The 22,253-nt window shown below is 38.5% G+C and overlaps 1 protein-coding gene and 1 long non-coding RNA gene across 6 annotated transcripts in view; one reads left to right on the top strand and one right to left on the bottom strand.

Annotated features, from left to right (window-relative positions):
* Nucleotides 1–22,253, top strand: part of PTPRN2 (protein tyrosine phosphatase receptor type N2) — a 561,093-nt gene that overhangs the window by 340,395 nt on the left and 198,445 nt on the right. The gene's annotated exons all lie outside the window — the stretch shown is intronic.
* Nucleotides 14,866–18,922, bottom strand: LOC109368103. Its single transcript, XR_002115790.2, has 3 exons — nt 18,807–18,922; nt 15,754–15,835; nt 14,866–15,675 (listed from the first exon to the last, which is right to left on the bottom strand). It is a non-coding gene; the product is annotated as an uncharacterized LOC109368103 (long non-coding RNA).

Genomic DNA, 22,253 nt, shown 5'->3' with positions numbered 1-22,253 from the left:
GTTTGGAAATCAGGTGTCAGTAGTAATTTCTTTCCTTGTGCTCTGATTGTGACAACGCCCTCCACCTTCTTTGCAAATTTGCAAAGAACACGACAAGAAAATGAGGAGATTATAATGTTAAGAAAAATATAACAAACCCGATTTTCAGAGACAACTCTCAGTGTATATTGATTCATGTTTTCCTCCTGAAATACTGTAAAAAGCACAAGTATTCAAGTGTCATGTTGGCTCATGAATTCCTTTACAGTAGCACTATGTGATTTAAAGGAGCAGGAGTGCCAAGTGATGTGACAGTTGCTATGGCAACTGCAGCAATTCAATTTTTATTCAGTATCATGTAAAATGAAACAAGATCCTGTTTGCCTTGTGGCTTCAGGAACTTATGCATCCTACCAGTGTCATCTCTTTTTGTTTCTTTTAACAGTTTCCTTTAAAAAAATAGTGTGTTTGTTTTACGGGTTTATCTAGTTTTTAGGCCGTGTCACGACACTGTTTTTAAAGCAGAGTGTTCCTTAAAAACCATTACAGAAAAGAGATTTAGATGCTAGCACTGAATACATGAGCAAACTGCAGAGTAACTGCTTAAAAATCAATGTTATTATCTACCCTATGATTTGATAGCCTGCATTTGATGTATTCATAAAGAATAGATGTAAGATCTTTACACAGAAAGCCGTGCTTGTTTGTAGTAGATATCTTACCGATTCATGAAATCCAGTATCCTCCCCCTACCAGCAGCTGGTTCTTTGTGACTCAAAGAGAAAAAAAAAATCAGTGTTGTAATGGGATGGCTGACGGAGCCACACATGAAGGTGAAATTCTGCTTGGCTGTCTGAGGTTTGGATGATAGAGCTGATCAGGTATTTTGGAAAGTGAGATTCTGCCACCTCTCGAGGCTGGTGGTGGATCAGGACAGGAACATGTGGACTTTGAGCAATCTCAAACAGAGATTTTGTAATTTGCATCGTGGAAGAGGTGGTGGATCCTATTCCCTCACCATCTCTCCAGCAATACTAGAGAGGGGCAGTCCTAGAGGGCAGCAAAAGTCCCACTCCAAGTCCAAAGTCTAAGCAAGGATTAAATCATGTTTTCATTAGAATTAAAGTTTGAATTGCAGTTATTGACACAGAGTTTTTTTCTGGAATCACAGTACCATTTATTGTGTTTTCTCTTAGTACCAGGCTGTAAAACTTAAGAAGCAATGGTCTTTCTATGAAGACTGAAGCTCAGTAGCACATTCTCATTCATCTCATCCCTCTTTTACCTTATGTCCATCACTACATTTCTGCCCTTAGAGGCAATGTTGCTGTAGTGTTGCTGTGCACGCATCACTTCAGCATCCTTCAGAATGCAAAGGTTTACGTAATGCAATAAACTGTAATCAGAATATTTTTTAAGAGGTCCTGAATTTAAATATAAGGCATATTATTGGATTACTTCTGTAAAAACTAGATTCTGTTTTTCATTGTATTACCAAGGTGGTTTTTTTCTGATGAAATAGCTTACAGGTTTAGTTAGGCAGATGTTTGTGTTGCTTTGAATAAGCATAAGTTTGGCTTTTTTGCATTTTGGCAGATATCAAAGTGAATTGTTGTGTTTTTTTTTCTTAGTGTTGCAAATTCACTGAATTTGTAACCTAGAGCTTCTGTAGGAACATTAAGCAATGTAATGGCTCATGAGCAGCAGAACATCACAGGTCTTTTCGTTTTCACTATGGCACAATCTCTCCTTGTCGTTGCTAGATGTTAGGCACAGGCATTGAGGAGATAACTGACCCTTTATTGCTCTCTACTGCATTTGCAGCAAAATGCCCACATCAGTGATTAATTGTGTGTGCTTATGTACTGCACATCAAGACCCGGACTGATAGGGTGTGAGCACGGCATTTTGGCATACAAGAAAACAACTTCTGGATCAGCATGACTGCTTTTAGCACGATAAATAGATCTATGATAGAACCATTTTTTCATTGTGAGCTGCAGATATCAAGTGCTTGAGAATCAGAACTTGTGACAAGGAAAAGGGACGTGATTCTGTGCCGAGGAAAAATGACCTGGTCCATTAATGCCTGAGGGTCACTGCGGCTGGCAACAGTTCAGAGTGCACTTTGCTCAGCAAAAGGATGTCATTCTATGAACCATTTCTCTCTCCGGCTCTCTACCTTTTGCAGGTAGAGCAATGGCTTCATTTTACAAACATCAGTGCTGTTTTTATGATCCTAATTTCACTTCATTGTTTATCTGTTAATTTACAGATCTTTACTAAGTGAATGCAAACAAATCCTGGTCCTCAAAGCTCCACTAATGCACAATGTTCAAATTTTAATTTGCAGTCTATTTTAGATTATGGTGATGAAAAACAATATTTAATCCCTTGTTAACACATGAATAAGCGGAAACTGTCATTTCCCACCAAACAATAACGGGATTATCTCAAGAACTGTCAGTTTATGTGAAAACATTATGTTGCCCAAATTTTCATAAAAATTAGCAATGGGTAATATTCAAGATCAGAGCAATGAAAAGAGGGAAATCTGCATTCATGGTAATAAATATTCATATTTGTCTGCTCAGGAGATGAAAATCTAATCAAGGGGCTATTGATGCACTGGCTTTTTTTTTTTTTTTTAAACCTAAGATGTTTCATCTAAATTGGGTTTGATATGGAAATTAGTCTCACTCCAAGTCCTCCAGGCCATGAGCATGCTGGGATAATACTGGAGGTGTCCGGCACGTCAGATGTTGCTGCTGGCGTCTGCTTTTACAGACAACAAACACAATAAAATAAAATAAAAAATTGACAACATCTCAAGGGTCAACCTCCCAGCGGCTTAGGGTGTTGGATTGGTTTTTCTCCCTTAAACATTTTAATTTTATCCCAGTTAAATCCCCACTACTGCAGGGTTAAAACTGTGGGCATTTTTTTGCTTTTGTTGACAATTACCATAAATCAGAAGATGCTCTGCGTGGAGCTTAATGAAATATGTATGATCTAAAAATGGGAAGAAGATAAGTGTGGTGTGTTGCTGTAGGGTTTTGTGTGCATATCTATGTATCTGTGCGTTCATAGGCACCACCTGAAGAGCTCACCCTTCTGTCTATTTTGAGTGTTCTGCACTGAAGGGGAGAGTCCAGCAATTAACAGCTGGAGAACAAAACAGGCTCTTTACAGTAAAAAATGTATCACATGAATAAGATATACAGTTTACCCCAAAAGTGAAAAAGTCGAGTGCTCTCTATATCAGCTAATATATTCACTTAAAATACTTGTCGATAAAATGTTCATTAAAACATATTTCTTGATACTGTAGGTTTTGTCTACCCTAGTACTAAAACGTTCTCCTCCAGCATTGCCTTCAAATAGCAGTGTTTTTCTTGACATACTTCTTTCTGTTTTTACTATTATTCTACAAGTATAGATGGTGTTTTCCAGTGGTCTGAACAAGGAAACTCGGTAGTTGTACATAGTCTGTTGTCCTTCCTTGAATTTTCAGGGATTTTTATGACCTAGCTTTTAAAGGAAATATATCATTAGGGTCCTGATCTTCCAAATAACTACACCTATGTGAGCACATCCTTTAGTAGGAAGGTGTTTTATCTTCTTAGGTCTACTGAGCAGAGTTGTGGGTGCTCCTGGACACTGGCAGTATCTTCTAGCTAATGATCACTCATTGTGTACGCACAGTAAGGGATGATGCTGTCTTTTTGAAACTCCAAATGCTGACAGTAAGTTTATTTAACTCCTGGAGACTTTGTCCTACATAAAGTATGGGGTTTTTTTAGATTTCAACCTGGACAGCAGTCATATCATTCAGTTGTATTGCCTGAAGCAGGAGAGAGCAGAAAGGAGAGATAAGCAGGAACTGCTCTGAAAGAAAGAATATGCTTGCTGACCAGGGAAGGAGAACAGAAAGAATACAGATATTACTTGTTGAGGAGGTTGCATCCTTTTATCTATACCAAATAGAAATAAGGAGATGTACTATTTTGGTATTCCAGTAATTGTGCAATAAATCATTGATAGGTAAGTATAAACAGACTGTAGAGATTGGTTTGCATGTATTGGCAGACCTGATATCTTTTACTGTGCTGGCATCTTTGTCCAAGATGTTTTTCAGACTTTATCTTCCTACTCAACTCCTTTGCCAAGCTTAAAGGAAAAAAAAAAGAAAAAAAAAAAAAAGAAATGCATGTGGCATATATAGCTGATAGTTTTTTGGCAGCAAACAGGTATCTTGCACACAGGAGCTGGATATTATAAGGTAGTTCAATATTTAATGGGAAATCCTGAAAGAAAGACACCCTGATTGTTTATTGCTACATGCATTAGCAAGACATGGGTTTGAGAGTATTTAAGTTCTGTTCTGTTACCCATTTGACCAGAGTGGTACTCAAACCAGAGCTATCTTTTTTTCTCTTTGCCTTTCCCCAAGACATTAAATTGGCTCTGTTAAGCTACTGTTGTCTTCTAGTGCAGACAGTCTGCATTACAGTGGGGCAGTACTACTTGATTCAAGTTCTTTATTTGCTTTACCTTCTTACAGGCATTGCTACTAATGTTAGTGCAAAAAAATATATATGCTTAATTATGGAGAAAACTGGGAATGCTTCATATGCAGCAAGTAACTTTGGGTACAATAGATGAATATTCAGGTTAAAAGATCTAATCCATTATAGTGGCTTCTACTGAAGTTTGTCTCCGGTAGAGACGATGATGATGACGTTGTATTGATTAGAAAAATACTAAGCAACAATACATCTCAATGTAGCATCTGGAGAAAAGCAATACAGTGCTACTTGTGAGCAATGTATACAGCACTGAGTACTCACACCAGTAACCTCTACAACCTATTGTAGCTACTTAAGGTACTTTGTATTGGGTACAGACCTCCACAATCAAAGCAGAGACATCAGGTGCTCCACAGCCTTCAGCTTGGGATACAGATCCCCTTTCTATGCTGCTTCATACTGACTGTGAAGTAGCACAGGCAGTTTAAAGATGGATGGTCTGATTTTCTCCACAAAAATACCATGCATACAAATTTCATTCTGTACCAAACTGATAGTTCTCTGCACAATTTATTTAATTAGAAAAAAAAAAAAAAAATCTGAGTTGCTTTGATGTAGAGGGCCATTCCAGTAATGCTTTCTAGGCAGGATTGGGATCACACTGGGTATGTTCTCACACACAGACTGACAGGAAAGCCCTGCCTTTGAGCAATCAAACGTAATCGCTCAGAAAGTCAAGTCTAGAAAAGAAAGGGAATAAACATTGTCACTTTTCTTGTTTTAGAAATAATTATCTGAATTGTAAAGATATGAAGTGAAATTGCCCAAACTTGAAAACAAGTCTTTGAGAAATACCAAAGCCCAAACCAGTGCCTGAGCCAGACTCTTGCCTTCCCTGGCCATTAGTATGCAATTCCAGGAGCATCAGGAAGAAAGCTTATCTTCATACTTGACTTAACAAAATGTTTTAATAATCCTAGCTGTGAAATGCTAGGAGCTGATCTTTGATTTTACAATAAGAGACAAAGTGGCTGAGGTGCAGTATGGTATGTAAATTATATGCAAAGTGTATTGGTATGCAAATTTGAATGCTAAAAGGAAAATCATTCTTCTTTAAACCGGAGGGTTCTTTGACTATGGAAGCCAAAATCTTTGTTAAAAAACAAATTGGCAGGGTTTCATTACATTTTTAAACATATTTGTCTCTTATTGCAAAATAATTTCAAATCTTTTCTAAACATTCTCAATTTCTTTGCTGATACCAAGTGTCCCAACTTGAGCTGTGGGGTTGGGCCAGATGACCTCCAGTAGCCTCTTCCAACATTAACCATGTTGTTATTCTGTGATTCTGAGAAGAAAACAAAAAATAACAGAAGTCTGTTGGATAACTAAGATCTAAAGAAGGTGCCAAAAAAAAAAAAAAAAAAACACAGAAAAGAAAAGAAAAAGAAGAAAAAAGAAAATTTAAAAAAAAGAAAATAGAACTATTAGTATGTAAAATTTTGAACTATTAATATGTGTCTTTAATATATATTGGTATTTTTTTCAGTAGTCAGGGGATATTCGAGTGTAGTTCTTGAACTCATTGGTCAGTAACATCCACACTGATTAATGCCATATTGTATACTTGCTGTTTAGAATCCAGTAGACAGCAAAATGTTCATAGTATATTGCCATAGTGACCTTTGGAAACATCAGTGGGCTGATATAGAATATTTCAGGAACAGGTAATATTCTTAGAGCGTGACAAGATAGAACTAAATGTTTCTCTGGCTGTCCAATTACAGAATGAGGCTATTAAGCATATTTTGTTAGCTGAGACAAGAGAAAATAGAAGAACAGTAGCTGTGGCTGCTGTCTTTTCTCTGTTGTTTTTTTTGTTTTGTTTTGTTTTTGTTTTTTGTTTTGTTTTGAGCTTCAGTTTTGTGCCAGACCAATAGCCTATGGCAATGGGCTGGGGAAATGAAACTTTTGCTAAGATTAGGGAATGTGTGGAAAACTATGTGTGAAATTCTGATTTGACAAGGATGAACAGACTGGTGAGGGCATGGAGACATTTTGTGAAGTGAAGCCGTATTTGTGCCCAGTCTGTCTGGAAAAAAAACCCATGACAGTGGAAGTGGCAAAAGATCCCAGTGAGGAGACAATACACTGCTGTTCTCGTTATACCAGTCAGTGAATGAAGGAGGTGTGGAGTCTATTCTGCCTTTTTCAATTACTGGCAGATTATATTAATTTATGGGAGTGGAGTGTGTATGTGTTGTGCTCTGGGGTGATTATCCTTGCGAGACTGTAAGTTCAACAGTTGTCATGCAATTTGGAGCTGCAGACTGGCAATTTTCGTAATTGAACCTCAGGAAATAAACAAAATATGGCAACTTGATACATTTCAAGCAATTAAATTTCTGCTTTATCCTGGGGTCTCCCAGATTTGCTCAGACAAATTTTCTCACTGATTGGTAATATGAATAACCTCCAGAAAATGGGGGAAGGCAGCCACTTTTATGTACACACTAGCACAGTGCTGTATTGTATTGGCACCTAGCCTTGACTTAAAATAAAACATTAGAAATATACCATCAGACCACACATCAGGAGATCAGACTTAGAAAAAATTGTATCAGCTATGGTTTTCCTGGCTCAGGGGATGTGATACAACAGTTATTTGCAATGTAGTAGTTTTGTTCTCCTGCTCAACTCATTCAAGTTGTAAGGTTTTTCCAATAAGGTCTCTTGCATGTTGCTTGCCCAATGTCCATATCTTTATTATTAATTACTATTAGTTAATATTATGTGTAGCTCCAGGGAACTGCCAGGCTGGCTCCTCTCATGCTAAAGACTTGATGGATAAGTAAATAAATACATAGAGTTTTGCTGGGTCATTTTTCTGAGAAGGTGAATGATAAATGCAAGTTGTTTCTTCGATACAATCCTATTCATTTGCGGAAACTGTTCTCCACAACTGTTTCACAGGGCATTGGAGGACACGCAGTCACACCCAGTTTCCAGGCTCTCAGTTCACAACAGTAGCTCTGACTTTTTCCAGAGCATTGAAAACAGCATAAATATGAGCCAATATTGGCTCGCAGATTCCAACACTTCCCTGTTCCAGTAAGATGTGAACCCATTGATTAGAAAAGTCTATTAGTGGCTACCCTTATCTCCCCAGCTTAGTTGTACAGACATTTAACTGAATCATCTATGATTGGAGTGTAGTCAACTGAGCTTTGTAATCAGCAAAGTCCAGCTATGATTGGAATTGCCTTCTGTTTCCCACTACTGATTACAGGGAAAGCCAAAGGCTTGAGTTGCATACTTAAGTGGGATTTAGTTTAAAAGCTAAGATTTAGTAGGTTGGATCTCCATTAGATCTGAGGTGTCAGAATAATTCTGTCATATAAATAACAAGTTAAAGTTGGGATATCAGAATTTGCCTGTGATCTGTAGTGTTGGTTGAAGATGTGAATTGTACAAATCGTGTTCATCTGTCTCCACATTGGTTTGATGAGCCTTGAGTATTTCCAAGTGTGATCGTCAGCCATTTGAGGCTATCCTTGACAATGTGAGCGTGGACACTGTTTTTGTAGAGCAGTATGTGAGCACTCTGAGCTGGAGCAGTCAGATAATCAAAGTCCAGCAGATCTCCTAGTTTTTCTACACTTCTGAAAGGCCATAAGAGGCCATTACTAAGCCTTTTCTGACCTCTCTCTTCCCAAGCCTTGGTTGAGATCATTCCTTCAAATGAGGTTGAAAGGGCCCCAGTATGGAATGGATTTCCTTGGGAAACGGAGGTGAGATTTTGAATGTGAGGGAAGATGAAGGGAAGATGAAGACTGACTTAAGGCTGCACCATGTTATTCTGGACCAGGCTGGATCTTGATGCCCCAGGATCTTGTTACCTTACCTTACCTTCAAGGGCAACCCTGTGAGACTCTCTGGCTCATGTGGTGAATATAGAATTATAGAATTCCACGTGGTGAATATTCATATAATCACAGAATTTTTAGGGTTGGAAAAGACCTTTAAGGACATCTAGTCCACCTACAACCAACATTGCCCACTAAACCGGGTCACTAAGTATTACATCTGCACGTTTCTTAAACAACCTCCAGGGGTGATTACTCAACTACCTCCCTGGGCAGCCTGTTTCAGCACTCGACCACTCTTTTAGAGAAGTTTTTCCTAACATCCAGCTTGAACCTTCCCGGCACAACTTGATAGTCTACATCAGATTCATAGCTGATTCCACTTCTAGTAACCTGAAGCCCTCTCTTTACAGGCAACAAATTGCCAAATAATAACACAAAGACAATAAGGATATCTTTCTTTTTAGCTGGTACTGAAGAATGCCTCGAGGGTAGCCATGCTGTGACAGGGCACTTTGCAGAAAAAGCAGAAGGCGTTTGCTGTAACTAGAGGATGCTTCCTTCTTTTCTTTTCCTTTTTACTTTTTGTTAAAGATGTATGACACCCCAGTCAGCACAGCTTGCAGTATGCCTTTGTTTTACAAATTGGAAAAACAAAACAAGCTGTTTCTCAATAAAGTTGTTGGGCAGTTTGTTGCATCAAGCTGAGAGCAATGTATGGCATGGGAAGAGCCCTGGCTGATAGCAGCAAAGGAAATGTGTGACTAGGTTACAAGAACAGTTGTGTCACTTGTAGTGTATGAGAACAACTATGTTTCTATTCAGGTAGCTGAGAAACCCCTGGTGTGTCCCCTAACCTTAAAGCCAACTCACAAGAAAAATATGAGAATGTTGTCACCTCTTATTTTGTTCTTTCTTTCATACGTACAGTCATCAGTCTGTATCTGTTGGTAGATACTGCTGTCTCCATATAAGTTCACAGACTTGGAGAAGCCAGGACTGGGTTCTGCTCACATCAAACCCGTAACCTCAAACGTTTGAATGGGAAGTTGTAGATTCTGTAGGCTGTCTGGATCGGCCAGAAGAGGGAGACAACTTACACACATTGTAAAAATCATAAATTTAGAGCAACGAAATAGGTTTGAATATCTCTGAATTCATTTTAAAGAGTTTTTTGGAGACAGCCTCATTTTCCAGGGCAAGGAATAACATTAAAATTCATTACGGGAAACCAAGCAAGTCTGTTGGGTAAAATAGTTTGTGGAGACACTGGGGTAAAAAAAAATCAAATATCATTTTCTGTGAGTAGTTTCCATGTAATTCTTCATAATGGAGACATTTTTTCTTCCCCTTTTGTCTTGGTTTGGTTTTCTATTGTTATATTTATTCATTTATTTTAATTTAGAACAAGTGAGGCTGTATTTCTTAAATATATATATATATATATAAAATATAAACACTGTTAACTGATTTGGCTTTTTATTTCACATTAACCTAGTTCCCTAGTAAGGGAAAAGGTTGCTTAAATAGAATTGAATCTTGAGTTTCTCTCGAAATCATAACTGCAGTAGTGTGAAAGAGAGTAAAAAATATATATTAAAAAATTGTGAAAGAACTATTCTGCTCATTTATGCCAGTATATATCTGGTCCTTATTAATTTTTGAAGTATGTTCCAGTAACCTGGTGCTTCACATCTTAGGAAGTATGTAAAAATAAATCAGCCAGAGATCTCAGAATTCCAGTGTGCAGCATTATGACATATGGAGTAACTGAATCCACTGAAAAAGCAACAAATGTACTTCAGTGACTGCATTTGTTTGGGTTTTATCAACAAGTGTGTAGATTCTGTCTGTCTAAACACAATATAGTTGGCATTTTTCTCCTATAAAATCAGAGTCAAAACAGAGACTTCTGTGTGATCACTTTGACTGAGGGATGGTTTTATGCTGGCAGTGGTAAAGGGAATCACTTCTCTATTGTAATTTCCAAGCAGCCAATGCACACATCTTGTTGGGAGTCACCTAGCAACTGTTTTCTGCCATTAGCTGAAGTAGTTACTAGCCCATGACTTCACAGGTTACAGTTTGTATAATTATATCCAAGCATCTCCCTCATGACGACAGGCTGAGAGAGCTGGGGCTCCTCAGCCTGAAGAAGAGAATGGTCTGAGGAAACCTCTTAGCAGCCTTCCGGTACCTGAAGGGGTCCTACAGGAAAGCTGGAGAGGGACTGTAGAAGGAATGTAGTGACAGGATGTGGGCAAAAGGTTTTCAACTGGAAGAGGTTAGATTTAGACTAGATTTTAGGAAGAAATCTTTTACTGTGAGGGTGGTGAGGCACCGAACAGGTTGCCCATAGAGGTTGTGAATGCCCCTCCCTGGAAGCATTCATGGCCAGGCTGGATGGGGCTGTGAGCAACCTGGTTGACAGGGAGGTGTCCCTGCCAATAGCAGGGGACTTGGAACTAGATGATCTTAAAGGTACCTTCCAACCCAAACCATTCTATGGTCCTATGATATAGCATTTGATTTCTTCTGCAAACCCCTTCTCATGCAGAAGTGAATATCAAGTCAGATCATGACTATCACTTATCCCTCCAGCAAGCAGTTAGCATTATTTCCTTTCTCCCACTCCCCTTTCCTACATATTTTATGTCTTCCAGGTGATTGCTATAAATTAAATGCATTACCAAGAGAAAATAATGAAGTCTCACAAAGATATCAGTATAATTTTCTGCAGCTTTGTTAATATTTTAAATTTTAACTGGGAATTGCATAAAGAATTGACTGTCCATATCTCCCATGTCATACAAGGTCCAGGCAAGAGGAGAGACCTCTCAGATTTAGCTGTGTCGAGACTCACCATTCTGTTTGTAAAGATCCTTTAGCTCTGACTACAACATTTTTACTACTACCTGACAAATACTCTCTCTTCTGCATGAAGGCTTTCTGAAATTTGGAGTTCATTCCCTAGCCTAGCAGGAAAAGCAGATGTTTGTACTCCCCAGTGAACCAGATATCCATCAGATGTGCAGCACTTGGCACACCCATGGGCCGCCCATGACTCACCAGAGGGTCCAGAACATCTCTGGAAGCTCCCAGTAAGCTCTGCTTCAGTCTTCCTGCATATCAAATAACCATGACTATAATGCCCTTCCTTGGCTGCGTGCAAGGATGTTCCTGAGAAGTATGGTCAAATTCTCTCACAGTGCTGTTGTATTTCACAGCTTTTTGGCTCTCCAGAAAGAATGTAGAGAATCAACCACAAAATCATGCAAATGTTGGCTGAAGGGAGCTGGAGTCACCTCATCCCATCTCCTGCTCAAAGAGGGCAGCTGCCAACACTGTGTCAAGCAATTTTATTTTCTGAACTCAGGGTTCAGTATTAGGAAAAAAGTACTGATCTCTGAAGGTAGAAGAAAAAGAGCAATCTTAACCTGTAAGAAAACAATCATCTATCTTCAGATGCTCCTAGTCCTAACTTACTTGTGCATACTGGCCTTCCGCCTTTTCTAAGGACTCATTTTCTATGCTCTTAATTTTTTGCTGACCACTTGTGATCTTTAAGTGTTCCCAGGACAGCAATCCTGACCTTGGCATTGCTGTCATCTGGCACATGATAAATAATATTGAGTTCTCTTTCCTTTCTTCACCTGCTCAAAGACCGTACTCAAAGCTATACTCAAAGGCCCTGCAATAAAAATATCTGCCACAGGTGTCTTTGGGGTGATGATCAACAATGATCACATAAAACATCCTTTCCATCCCTAACTGGATGAGGTGGTGATAGTCCTGCAGTCACACACAGGTGAGTAACACCCATCATTTGTATGGCTCTCCTCCTACTTTGTGGACTGGCTGGTGAAAGACAGCTTTGACAAACAAACTCAAAGTTCCCTTCAGCTATTTTCCCTCTAACAATTGCCAGGGGCTTCAGATGAGCTGCAGTCATATTTGGCCCCAGTGAAACTTTCAGAATTGATTGGAATCATTCTGGACACTGTTGCTACCAAAGCTCATCCCTGTGCCCATCAGCATCTCAGGAGAAGCACAGCACTGTGTGCCTACAATAGATGTGATTTGAAATACAATGAAATCAGCAGAAGAATTGTTTTGAATTGGGTGCCACACAAATTCATTAGGGTTATTAGGATTTGAGATAAAGCACAGATAGTAGGAAGTCTACTGTATCTGTGTGTACAAGGAAAAGGTGAGGGAAATGAGAAGCTTTCTCTTATCACCCCACTCCCTTGGGTTCACTTTTCTGGCATAACTCCAAGACAAGAATACCACTGCAAGTCTGCCAAAAGAAAAAGCACAGCCTTGCTCACCACTATAGCACTCAGCAGAGTTGGCCCCATTGGAAGGCAGCAAAGGCATTGAGGATGATGTAAATTGATAAAGTGATAAGTGTACAAAATAGTTATTTTTCCACGGTGAACTTAAAGATATATTAAAAGTTGATATACATTTTATGCTCCTACTGTAATTCCTCGACCATGCCCTACATCTGCCTCAGCATCACGTAGGACCTGTTTCTGTTGGCACGTATACATTAGTTAAAGAAGAATACATTTTTAGTTTAGTAAAATGTGAAGTTCTTTATGGGTGCCAGGGTTCAATTTTGGTAGTTATAACAATAATTGTTATTGACTGCTATCTAGTCATTTTAAGGTTTGCTCTCATTAGTAGGGTCAGATTTTGTCACTGTTGGGAAGGACACTTTAAAAGACAGCTGCTGTGGTTTCTATATAGAGATCACAGAGGATGGATTAGATTGTTGTAGTGATTTATGTGACTTCTGAGATATCTTAGCATATAATATTAAATATAAACTGCAGGTACAGAACAGGTGGATATTGCCATGTAATCCATTTATGCTTCATTCTGGAAAAATGTGGCTATCGATGCACACATACAGGATGTTTTCTCTCACAGTTTTTCTATGGGATTGCAGCAGAATTTGTGCTGTCACTATTAAACAATCCCAGACCACAAAATGGTGCTACACCATGACAGGGGCTGACTTTGCTGCATGGCAACTCTAAATCGTTCATTTCTTTCTTTGTGTTTTAAGGAGGAATGTAGCCAGAAATTGACTTAAGTACTATTTTAGCATGCTTAGGTCTCTTTTAGGAAACAGCCATGTTCATTTGTAAAGGGGTTGATCAGCCCAGTGAAAGGCACTGTTTCTACAGCCCTGCCTCATTAGCTTTCTAACTGACTGTATTGGATGTGAGCCCTGCCTGAAAGTACAGGGAAGTACTTTGCTTCTGGTCTCACCAACAGCAGTTTTCAAACAGCGTGAAGTTATGGGAAGTTATTTGCTAAATTAAGCCTACAAAAATGAGATCAAAATTGGAAAATTGGGACCAAAGACTCCTGTCCCTCATTCCTATGTTCAAATATCCTTTTTTATTCCTTTATAATAAATGATTTTCGGATCCTAGCAGGCAGATTTGGAGTTACTAATGACATTTTGAATGGAGCTTTCCTGACATTCTCGGGGGAGTGCACACAACCCTGGCTTATACACTGGAGAAGCACTGCCTTGTTATTCCAGTGACAACTTCGCATGCATGGCTCTTTTGGCACTGGTCATATTATTTTTCAAATAGATGTGAGCATATTATTGCAATATAGATTATACAGTGACCACATTAAGTGTTTTTAGCTCCCAGAACAGTATTTTGCTGCATGTTTGCTTCTGTTTTATTGCCATATTTCAGAGTCAACAAAAGCTTTGAACTGGGAGCCTCCACATCTACTGGCTTTGGATAACAGTTTTCATTTCATAGTCTCATAGAATGGCTTGGGTTGGAAGGGACCTCAAAGATCATCAAGTTTCAACATCTGCTGTGGGCTGTGCTGCTACCCACCAGCTCAGGCTGCCCAGGGCCCCATCCAGCCTGCAGGGATGGGGCACCAAAGCTCTCTGGGCAGCCTGTGCCAGAGCCTTAGTATCCTTTCAGTGAAAAATTTCCCATTATCTAATCTAAATCTCTCCTTTTTTAGTTTAAAACTGTTCTTCTTTGTCCTGCTCCCTCTTTTAGTTTTACCTGTTTTACCAGCCTGAGTGGTTAGTTTTGATAGCAGAGCCTTCATATCAGAATTCCTCCAAAAAACAAGCCATCCTAGATACAAATTACAGGTAAATAATGAGTGGTTTATCTAAAGTCTGTATCATGAACTCTAACACAATGCTAGTGTGGCAGGTGTGAACAGCATCTGCCTCCAATGTCTACCTCTCATTCACTGGCAAGCGTGTGGAAAAAAAAAATTGTGTTCTCTGTGAAAGGATTCATCTCAAGTTGAATTATCTGTGACATCACTAAATCTGTCTCTATCCTAGTGTTAAATTCCTAACAATTTCTGTCAGGATGTTTAATGAAAATCTTACAGAAGTGAAGCAGTACAGCCTTGGCATGGGTGACAATGATTCTGAAGACAGCCCTAGAACATGCCATTAATTTACCACGTGAAAAATTCCTACAGGAGATATCTATTATTGTCGAGTTGTATTTGTTTTGTTTTGTCTTTTCTTTCTGTTTAACCCAAAGGAGTAAATTTCGGGGTTGATCTGAAATTATATTCCAGTTGACATGAAAATGAGGGATTTTGCATCCAGGTTGGGAGTTCATTTCTCATGGGCTTATGGATCATATGATAAGGCATTTCATACTAGCCTTAAGTAAATACATAATCTTATTTTGCACTTCACAGTACATTTTTCCTCATGTTTCCTCATTTCTTCTTAATGACAATTTCATTCCTTTGTGTTACTGAATACATTGTCTACATACATCCAGTGTGAAAAAGAGCATGTAAAAATCTATCCATATTTTAACAATGGTTTTATTACACTGAAGGGAAAGTGAATGAATACCTGAAGTCTCAAAACATATCCCAGGAAATCAGGAAACTTCCATCAGTAAATGGTTGTTGTGATAAATTTGCATTCATAATTTATGAAGACATGACAGTGGATCCTATGTACTGGCTTTTAGGCATCTGTTTTCATCTTTGCTTTACAGTATGTATTTAAATACTACATTTTCACCATCAAAGTGCAAGAAAACAGTGCAAAACTGACAAACCGCCCAGCCAAAGACAAGATCTCTCTATTCTCAGTTACATGAATGTAACACAGTGTAAGTTATTGGCTTACAACAAAGCTACACAGTGTAAGCTAAGATTGAATTTTAGTCTACAGAGCAAGCAGGAGACAAACTTCTCCTTGTTGCTGCCTGGAAGATATGCCAGGCAGCTCCAGGCTGTGCAGAAGAGCTTCAAGACATGGTCTGTGAACAGAGAAGATCAAAATGAGAACTTTAAATGATAATTGAGAAAAAGAGAAATAAAGCTGTTTGCAGTCTCACCAGTGAGACTTCCTGACCACTTAATGATGGGGCACTTCAGTGTACACCGAATCCAGCACAGCTTCTGTTTCCACTCACTCTGCTAATGGAAAGAGCGGGGTTTGATTACTGACTCAGGGAGTGGTATTTGCCCTGCTTCCTGCAGTTACAGTTAGGTAGATAATGTTTAAAAATACACTATTTCAACAATAGCAACAAACAAATAAATAAATAAATAATCCATTGGGAATAAACATTATCCCTTAATTTCTAAAAATAATTATAATATGCATCTTAAAATTCATAAGAGTGTGGCTCATGAATAGGAATGTAATTTCATGATTTAAATGCTGATAGTTCAGCTAGAAAGCAACTGAAGTACATTATGCACTAACCTAAGATTCTCATACTTTTCTGTAATATCAATTCAGCATTAGCAACGCTAAGCCACTGCTCTTTCCCTAATAAAGCATGAGTTATTAAGACCAATGTTTTAAATTATGCTTGTGCTCTAATAGAAAGGATCTGGTTTCTTAATTTAATAGGTGATTTTGTTTACCTCCTTTACTTGGCATATTAATTATTAAGGCAGTCTCTGAGTGTCATTTAATATTAAATCATACTGAATTGCTTTGAAAAATACAAACAATTGAGAAAGATAGGTCTAAGCAACAACCAACAACAGAAGACATTAGCATATACTAAAGCAGATCATGACTTAGAGGCAGTAAGAGTAGTCTTGGGGCCATGGTTGAGCTAGAAGTCTCAAAAATTCCTTTACTCTGCTGAAAACTTTATTTTAATTTCTTATCAAGGCTCTTAAGAATGGATTTTCAAAAATACATTTCAATTTTGAACCCTTTAGATTTGAGGCTCAGAATTAAGTGTATGCTACTGTGATTTGTTTTTTCAAAACTAGTGAGCACTCAAAGCTGTAATTTGAATCAGGTGAGACCTGGAGTGTTTAGTGGTTTTGAAAATGAAGCTTTGTTTTTAGAACTTTACAGCATAAGTTCCTGGCTCTTATTTTTAGAATTTCCTTATACTGTAAATGTGGTGTTAGAGTAGAAATTTATGTTGTCTTTTCTTCTGTCTCATGCATTACGAAGTCCAAATAATTTAAACATTTATTTCCATGGTTAGATTTAAGAATGAATTCATTTAAATTAATTTGGATTTTGGTTTAAAGTGTTACATCAAGCTGAAATGGCTACTTTTCAGATTATATGACATAAATTCATATATTCTGAGACCTTAAATTTTTTTCTGAAGAGGAAAATTAACCAATCTAGCTAATTCTGAGTGAACATGCTGCCAGTGACTCTGGTGCCTAGGAAAATTAGATGCAGAGAAATTTCCTATTGGCTCCAGAAATGGAATTCTTTTGGTGTTGCACGTTTGGCAAGCAAATCCTTCAAGGTGAGGGAGTTATTTTTTGTATCATACTGCATCATATTGCAGGATACGGCTAAGGAAACAACCACAGCACCACTGTAGAACTGTTTTGTTGCTTCAGCCTTTTCTCATCTCAAGAAAATACATAGTTGTTATACTTGGGAATTAAATATTGAATTCAAGCTCCCCTTGATAATCAATCAAATCTGCAGCTATACCTTCATTAAAACGTTCTCACCTTCCTGGCTAAATAAAGGCCAATGCATTATAACTTCATCTTTAGCTTATTTTAGGTAGATTTTTCTGATGAGGCAAGAAATGTCCAAGCTTCAGTATACAAAGACCATTTAAATTGAGTGCCTCTGCATATGAGATGAAGTAAAACACATCGCTCATCTGCTTAGAGGCACGAATAGATGCAGTCACACCATGGGACCCCATCAAGTCTCCAGAAGAGCTCAAGATCCTTCAGCCTCCAATCTAAATCCCACCACATTACAGAATGGAGACTAGGAGAGATCATCACATGGACACTGCGAGAAAGCGTTGTGACTTGTCTCTCTGGCTGTTCTTAAACTTTTCTCCTGTACCCATTAAGTGCAGGCAGTTGAAATATTTACGTTCTTGGTCTAACTTAGTGTGGTCACTCCTGCATTTTTAAATACTGAGAAATCCATATCTCAAGTTTTATTTAGTAATTAAGAAAATATCAGATCCTGTTATTGCTGAGAGATCCGTGCAAGTATAGGAAAAGACAACCCTTTCCCTGTATCATGAAAAACAGAAAGCAGATGAAAAGGGAGAGGCAGAAACTGATGTAGTGGCATCCCCACTATAACAGAATTTCAGTGGCAGGGCATCTTTGCACAAATCCCAGTGGTAGGATTCCCAGAGATCTCTCCTTGAATACCAGCTTACAGACGACCCTTACCAAGCTGTCTATCATAGGCAGTGACAGGGATAACACAGCAGGAATAACTGTGGTTTTAATAATCCTGATGCGTTACCCTATTGGAACAGGCTGCCCAGGGGAGCAGTGGAGTCCTAATTCCTGGAGGTATTTGAGATTTTTGGATGTGGCACAAAGGGGGCACTGTTCAATGATGGCACTTTGTAGGTCAGTTTGATAGCTGCAGTTGATGATCTTAAAGGTCATTTCAAACCTAAGTGATTCTATGATTCTAATCATAAATCTTATTTATGTGACCTAAAATGTGATTTCAAAGGATTGCAAAAGCCCAACACTGTGTATCAAGTAAGATAAGTTCCTTTCAGCAGTGAAGCTTTAGTGAAGTAATTACTATGCCAAATCAAAATATAACCCTGTCCAGAGCTCCCAGCAGTCTTGTGCCACTGACTTCAGAAGGATGACAAGGCAGTCACTGTCACACATGATGGGTCACAGATGCCCCAACAGTGGCAAAATAGAAAAGAAGTAATTTAGAAATATCCAAAAAAGAACAGTCCCATATTCACTGAAGAAAGAAATAGCACTGCAAAAAAAATCACAGTTCTTCTTGGATTCTTCCAGGGTCAAATGGACTTTGAGACCTTGACACCTGGAAATTATGGTTTCATTCATTCCAGTGCTGCCCTGCTGATACATGGGAAACAATGAGGCTGCAGCAGCTAGTGGCTGAATCAGGCTTGATTAAGGGACTCGAGAACCTAGGACTTACCAGATATATATGGTTATTTCATATGAAGTAGCCATTGTTATCCAGCCTCGCACCAGCTCTTAGCATACAGATAACTGCAAACACCATTTTCACATGTGGTACTAATTCTGCCTCTCTTATATCCCCCACTACTGCCACGGTGTGAGTGCTCCCAGCCGTTAATGAAGGAATGCTGGGAACCCCTCTGAGGTGCAGCCAAGTATTATAATCACTCTTACAGCTGGGGAGCTGGAGCGTGGAGATGCACTGTGGAGTGTCTAAGCCCACACAGAACATCAGCACTGGACTTGAGAATTAGTTTCATTTCTTCGCAATCTCATTTCTGTACTTTCTTTTCTTTTTCTTTGTTCTTTTTCCATACTATGTGAGGTCACTGCCTCAACCAGTGGTTGAGCACCTGGTGAAGGGGCATGGCCGACCCTGGGAGCACAGGTGTGAGCAGTTCACTTGTGTGGCTGGAACTTATTTAAGGGCTGGCAATCAAAGGGGAGGGATCTCTTCTTGGTGATCAGCTCCTTTGGGATTTTTCAGCAAGCCCTGATCTTTGGAAAGTGGTGAGCAGTTCCTTCTTTATCACTGGACTGTAACTACTGTCTTTCTCGCGTGATCTAAAACTAGCTAAAGGCAACTATGTCTGTGACTGCCTATCCTTATACGTATTGTGCTCTACCCACTAACAGAGAGCATTACCTGGGGACTGAGGAAGGGGTTGCTGAGAGCTGCACCACTCACAAGCAGCTCAACATTGAGAACACCTTGGTTTACAGGTTTTTTTTGGGAACCGTCCTCTATCTATCCTCTATCTAAATTTTTGTGGAGAGGTTTCCCATTTCTACTAGTGGCACATCTCACAAGGTCTTATACTTTTTTTTTTTTTTACTCTAAAAATGTCTAATTTCCTAGCCAATATATTTTACAGGTTCTATTTACGCTTCTCACCTGTCTGTTGTTACTATAGCCTCCAGCTACCTAGCATGCTTGAAGGCATCTGCTTTTCAGACAGTCCATCAAATTAGGGAGGTATTGTGTATAGTTGGGCTAGGTGATCTGGGATGTCATTTCCAGCCTTAATTATTCTATGATTATAGGATACATTTGGTAATTCAGGTCTCCCTGGTCCTAGGCCATCCTCTTTGCCCTTTCTTGAATGCTGTTGAATTATGGGAATCTACTGCCATAGAAGAATTCTTTCATCTACGTGTCCATCGATCATGTATTTATGTTGCATCTAACAGCAGATGCTCACGTTTGAACCACGTGGGGGGAAAAAAAAACAACAATATTTACCATAGGATGATTTGAAATCTTTGTAGTTGGCAACTAAATCAAAGGGATGCTTATGTTTTGATGTAGAGCATTCTTAAGTCATTTGTAATTTTCTATCTCCTTTTATCAACAAATTAACATCTTGATATATAAGTTCATCAGCAAATTAGCAATCACCAGAACACACATTCATTTTTAATGTGTGTACAAAACAAAGGACAATTGTTAATTTGTTGTGTAGCACTTTACATTTTATAGGGAAAATAAAAATATCGGTGTATGTTAATATATTTGCTAACTTATTCCAGCACCTGCAACTGGTGAATTTCTCTGGTCTTTGTGTCTTTTTGCTGTGTGTGCTGTCCAAACTCTTTACCTTGCAAAGTGTCTTCTATTTTCATGAACAAGAGGGGAAGATGGGGAGCTATATGAAGGAGAAGGAAACTCATCTGCATCTCTCTCAACACAAGTTTTTAAATGTAATACTTTAAAAAAAACTAATTTCAAAGATAAATTCTATGTGCATGGCGAGGGCTTTTCCTGTATACAAAGGAAAGTAATACTTCAGCATGGATTTAAGGCTAACATATAAAATTGCAGATCAAATCCTCCTCCCCCTACAACCATTAATTCATTAATCCTTGAAACCATCACTGCATTGTTTTCTGGTAATTATACACACCTCATATGCTGGCTTTTTAAGACATTAATTGCATGATTAATTTTATGATTTCTTCTGATTACCAATTAAGTTACCTTTTTCTCTCTTTTTTTGTATTTCATACATACCATTAGACTTTATAGTGCTTCTTCTTTAATTTCTCACCTAGCAGGGGTTCTCACACATTCAAAGACTGCATTATCCACTCAATAAACAGAGAGAGAGTTTAATTTTCTGTGTAAAGTATTGGTGTGGATTTGGAAGGATGATGTTTCAGATATTATGCTATCAAGAGTGACATTTAATTTTACAGGGGGAAAAAAATCTTGTTTTTCTTTGTCATAACAATGTTCACAGAGCATGATTTCAAAGATGTGCAGAGACCAAATCAAGTGATTCTGTCTGTTGGCTGAACTGAAGTTGTCACATCTTCCTTCTTTGTTGAACGTGCGTTGGCAGCTGCTCTTCAATTCTATTACTGTAACTTCTTTTATAGAGTTCTCAGGGTCTGTGCGTATATATAAAAGTAGTGTCCCATGCATCATACATCTCCTGCACAATACTCTGAAAGACTCAGGCGAAAAAAAAAAAGTATCACTGGGACTACAAGTTTGAATAGAGCTGGATTCCTCATTACCTGCTTTAACTGTTTCCCAATTATCTTCCAGCCTCAGTCCTTCATAAGTGGAGAAATCCCAACTTTTCTCAAGCTTATCTGACTCCTGGCAAATGAGACCCCAATTAACCACATTAGCAACATGGTAATGCCTGTAAACATTAAGTGAGCACATGAAAGTGGTTTTAGAAACCTATAGATGAAAATATTGCATAGAACACCGAAATATGAAACTGGATGCGAAAAAATATTTTTTGCTCTCCATACTCAGGCAAAGGCTCTATATCTCAGTTTGTGTTTCTTTTGGTAATAGAAAACATTTGCATATTCCAAATCATCTTCGTAGTTTGAAAGCAGTAACATTTAACAACGCACAAGATGCCTAAATGGAAATTACTTGAAAAAAGCCCTTCTGTAAACGGAACACGGAAATGGCTTATAGGCCTTCTCTTAGTGACTCATAAAGAATAACACTTTATAAAGTATTCTCTGTGTTTGTGTGTTTTTAAGACAATGTGGAATTGATTTGAGTGCACACTCCCAGTTACCTGACAGCTATGTCAAGTCAGGGAGTGGAAGGGCTCTGGGAGTTTCAGAGTAATTCTAATTGGACCTGCATAGAAAATCAACTCTCAAGTTTTGTGTTGATCCTTAAAATGCTGGCTTTCCAAATCTGTGCTATAGTTCTCAAGTAAGAAAAAATAGTCCACATTGTACCATAAGCTGTTCTACAAGCACCCTGTGGACTGCAAGTCAGCATGGAGAAATGTGCAAAATTGAAGGTGTTCCTGTAATAACAAGTAAGGAAACTTCCAGCTCTATAAAAGCTGCAATTTTTTCATAAATTGTAGGAAAAAAATACCAGGTTCTCTGATTAACCTTTATTTTTCTGTCACAGTTTTCT

Source organism: Meleagris gallopavo, chromosome 6 (genome assembly GCF_000146605.3).
Source record: "Meleagris gallopavo isolate NT-WF06-2002-E0010 breed Aviagen turkey brand Nicholas breeding stock chromosome 6, Turkey_5.1, whole genome shotgun sequence".
NCBI classification, from domain to species: domain Eukaryota; kingdom Metazoa; phylum Chordata; class Aves; order Galliformes; family Phasianidae; genus Meleagris; species Meleagris gallopavo.
Note: the sequence above shows the minus strand (reverse complement) of the source record. Positions and strands in the feature narration are given on the sequence as shown.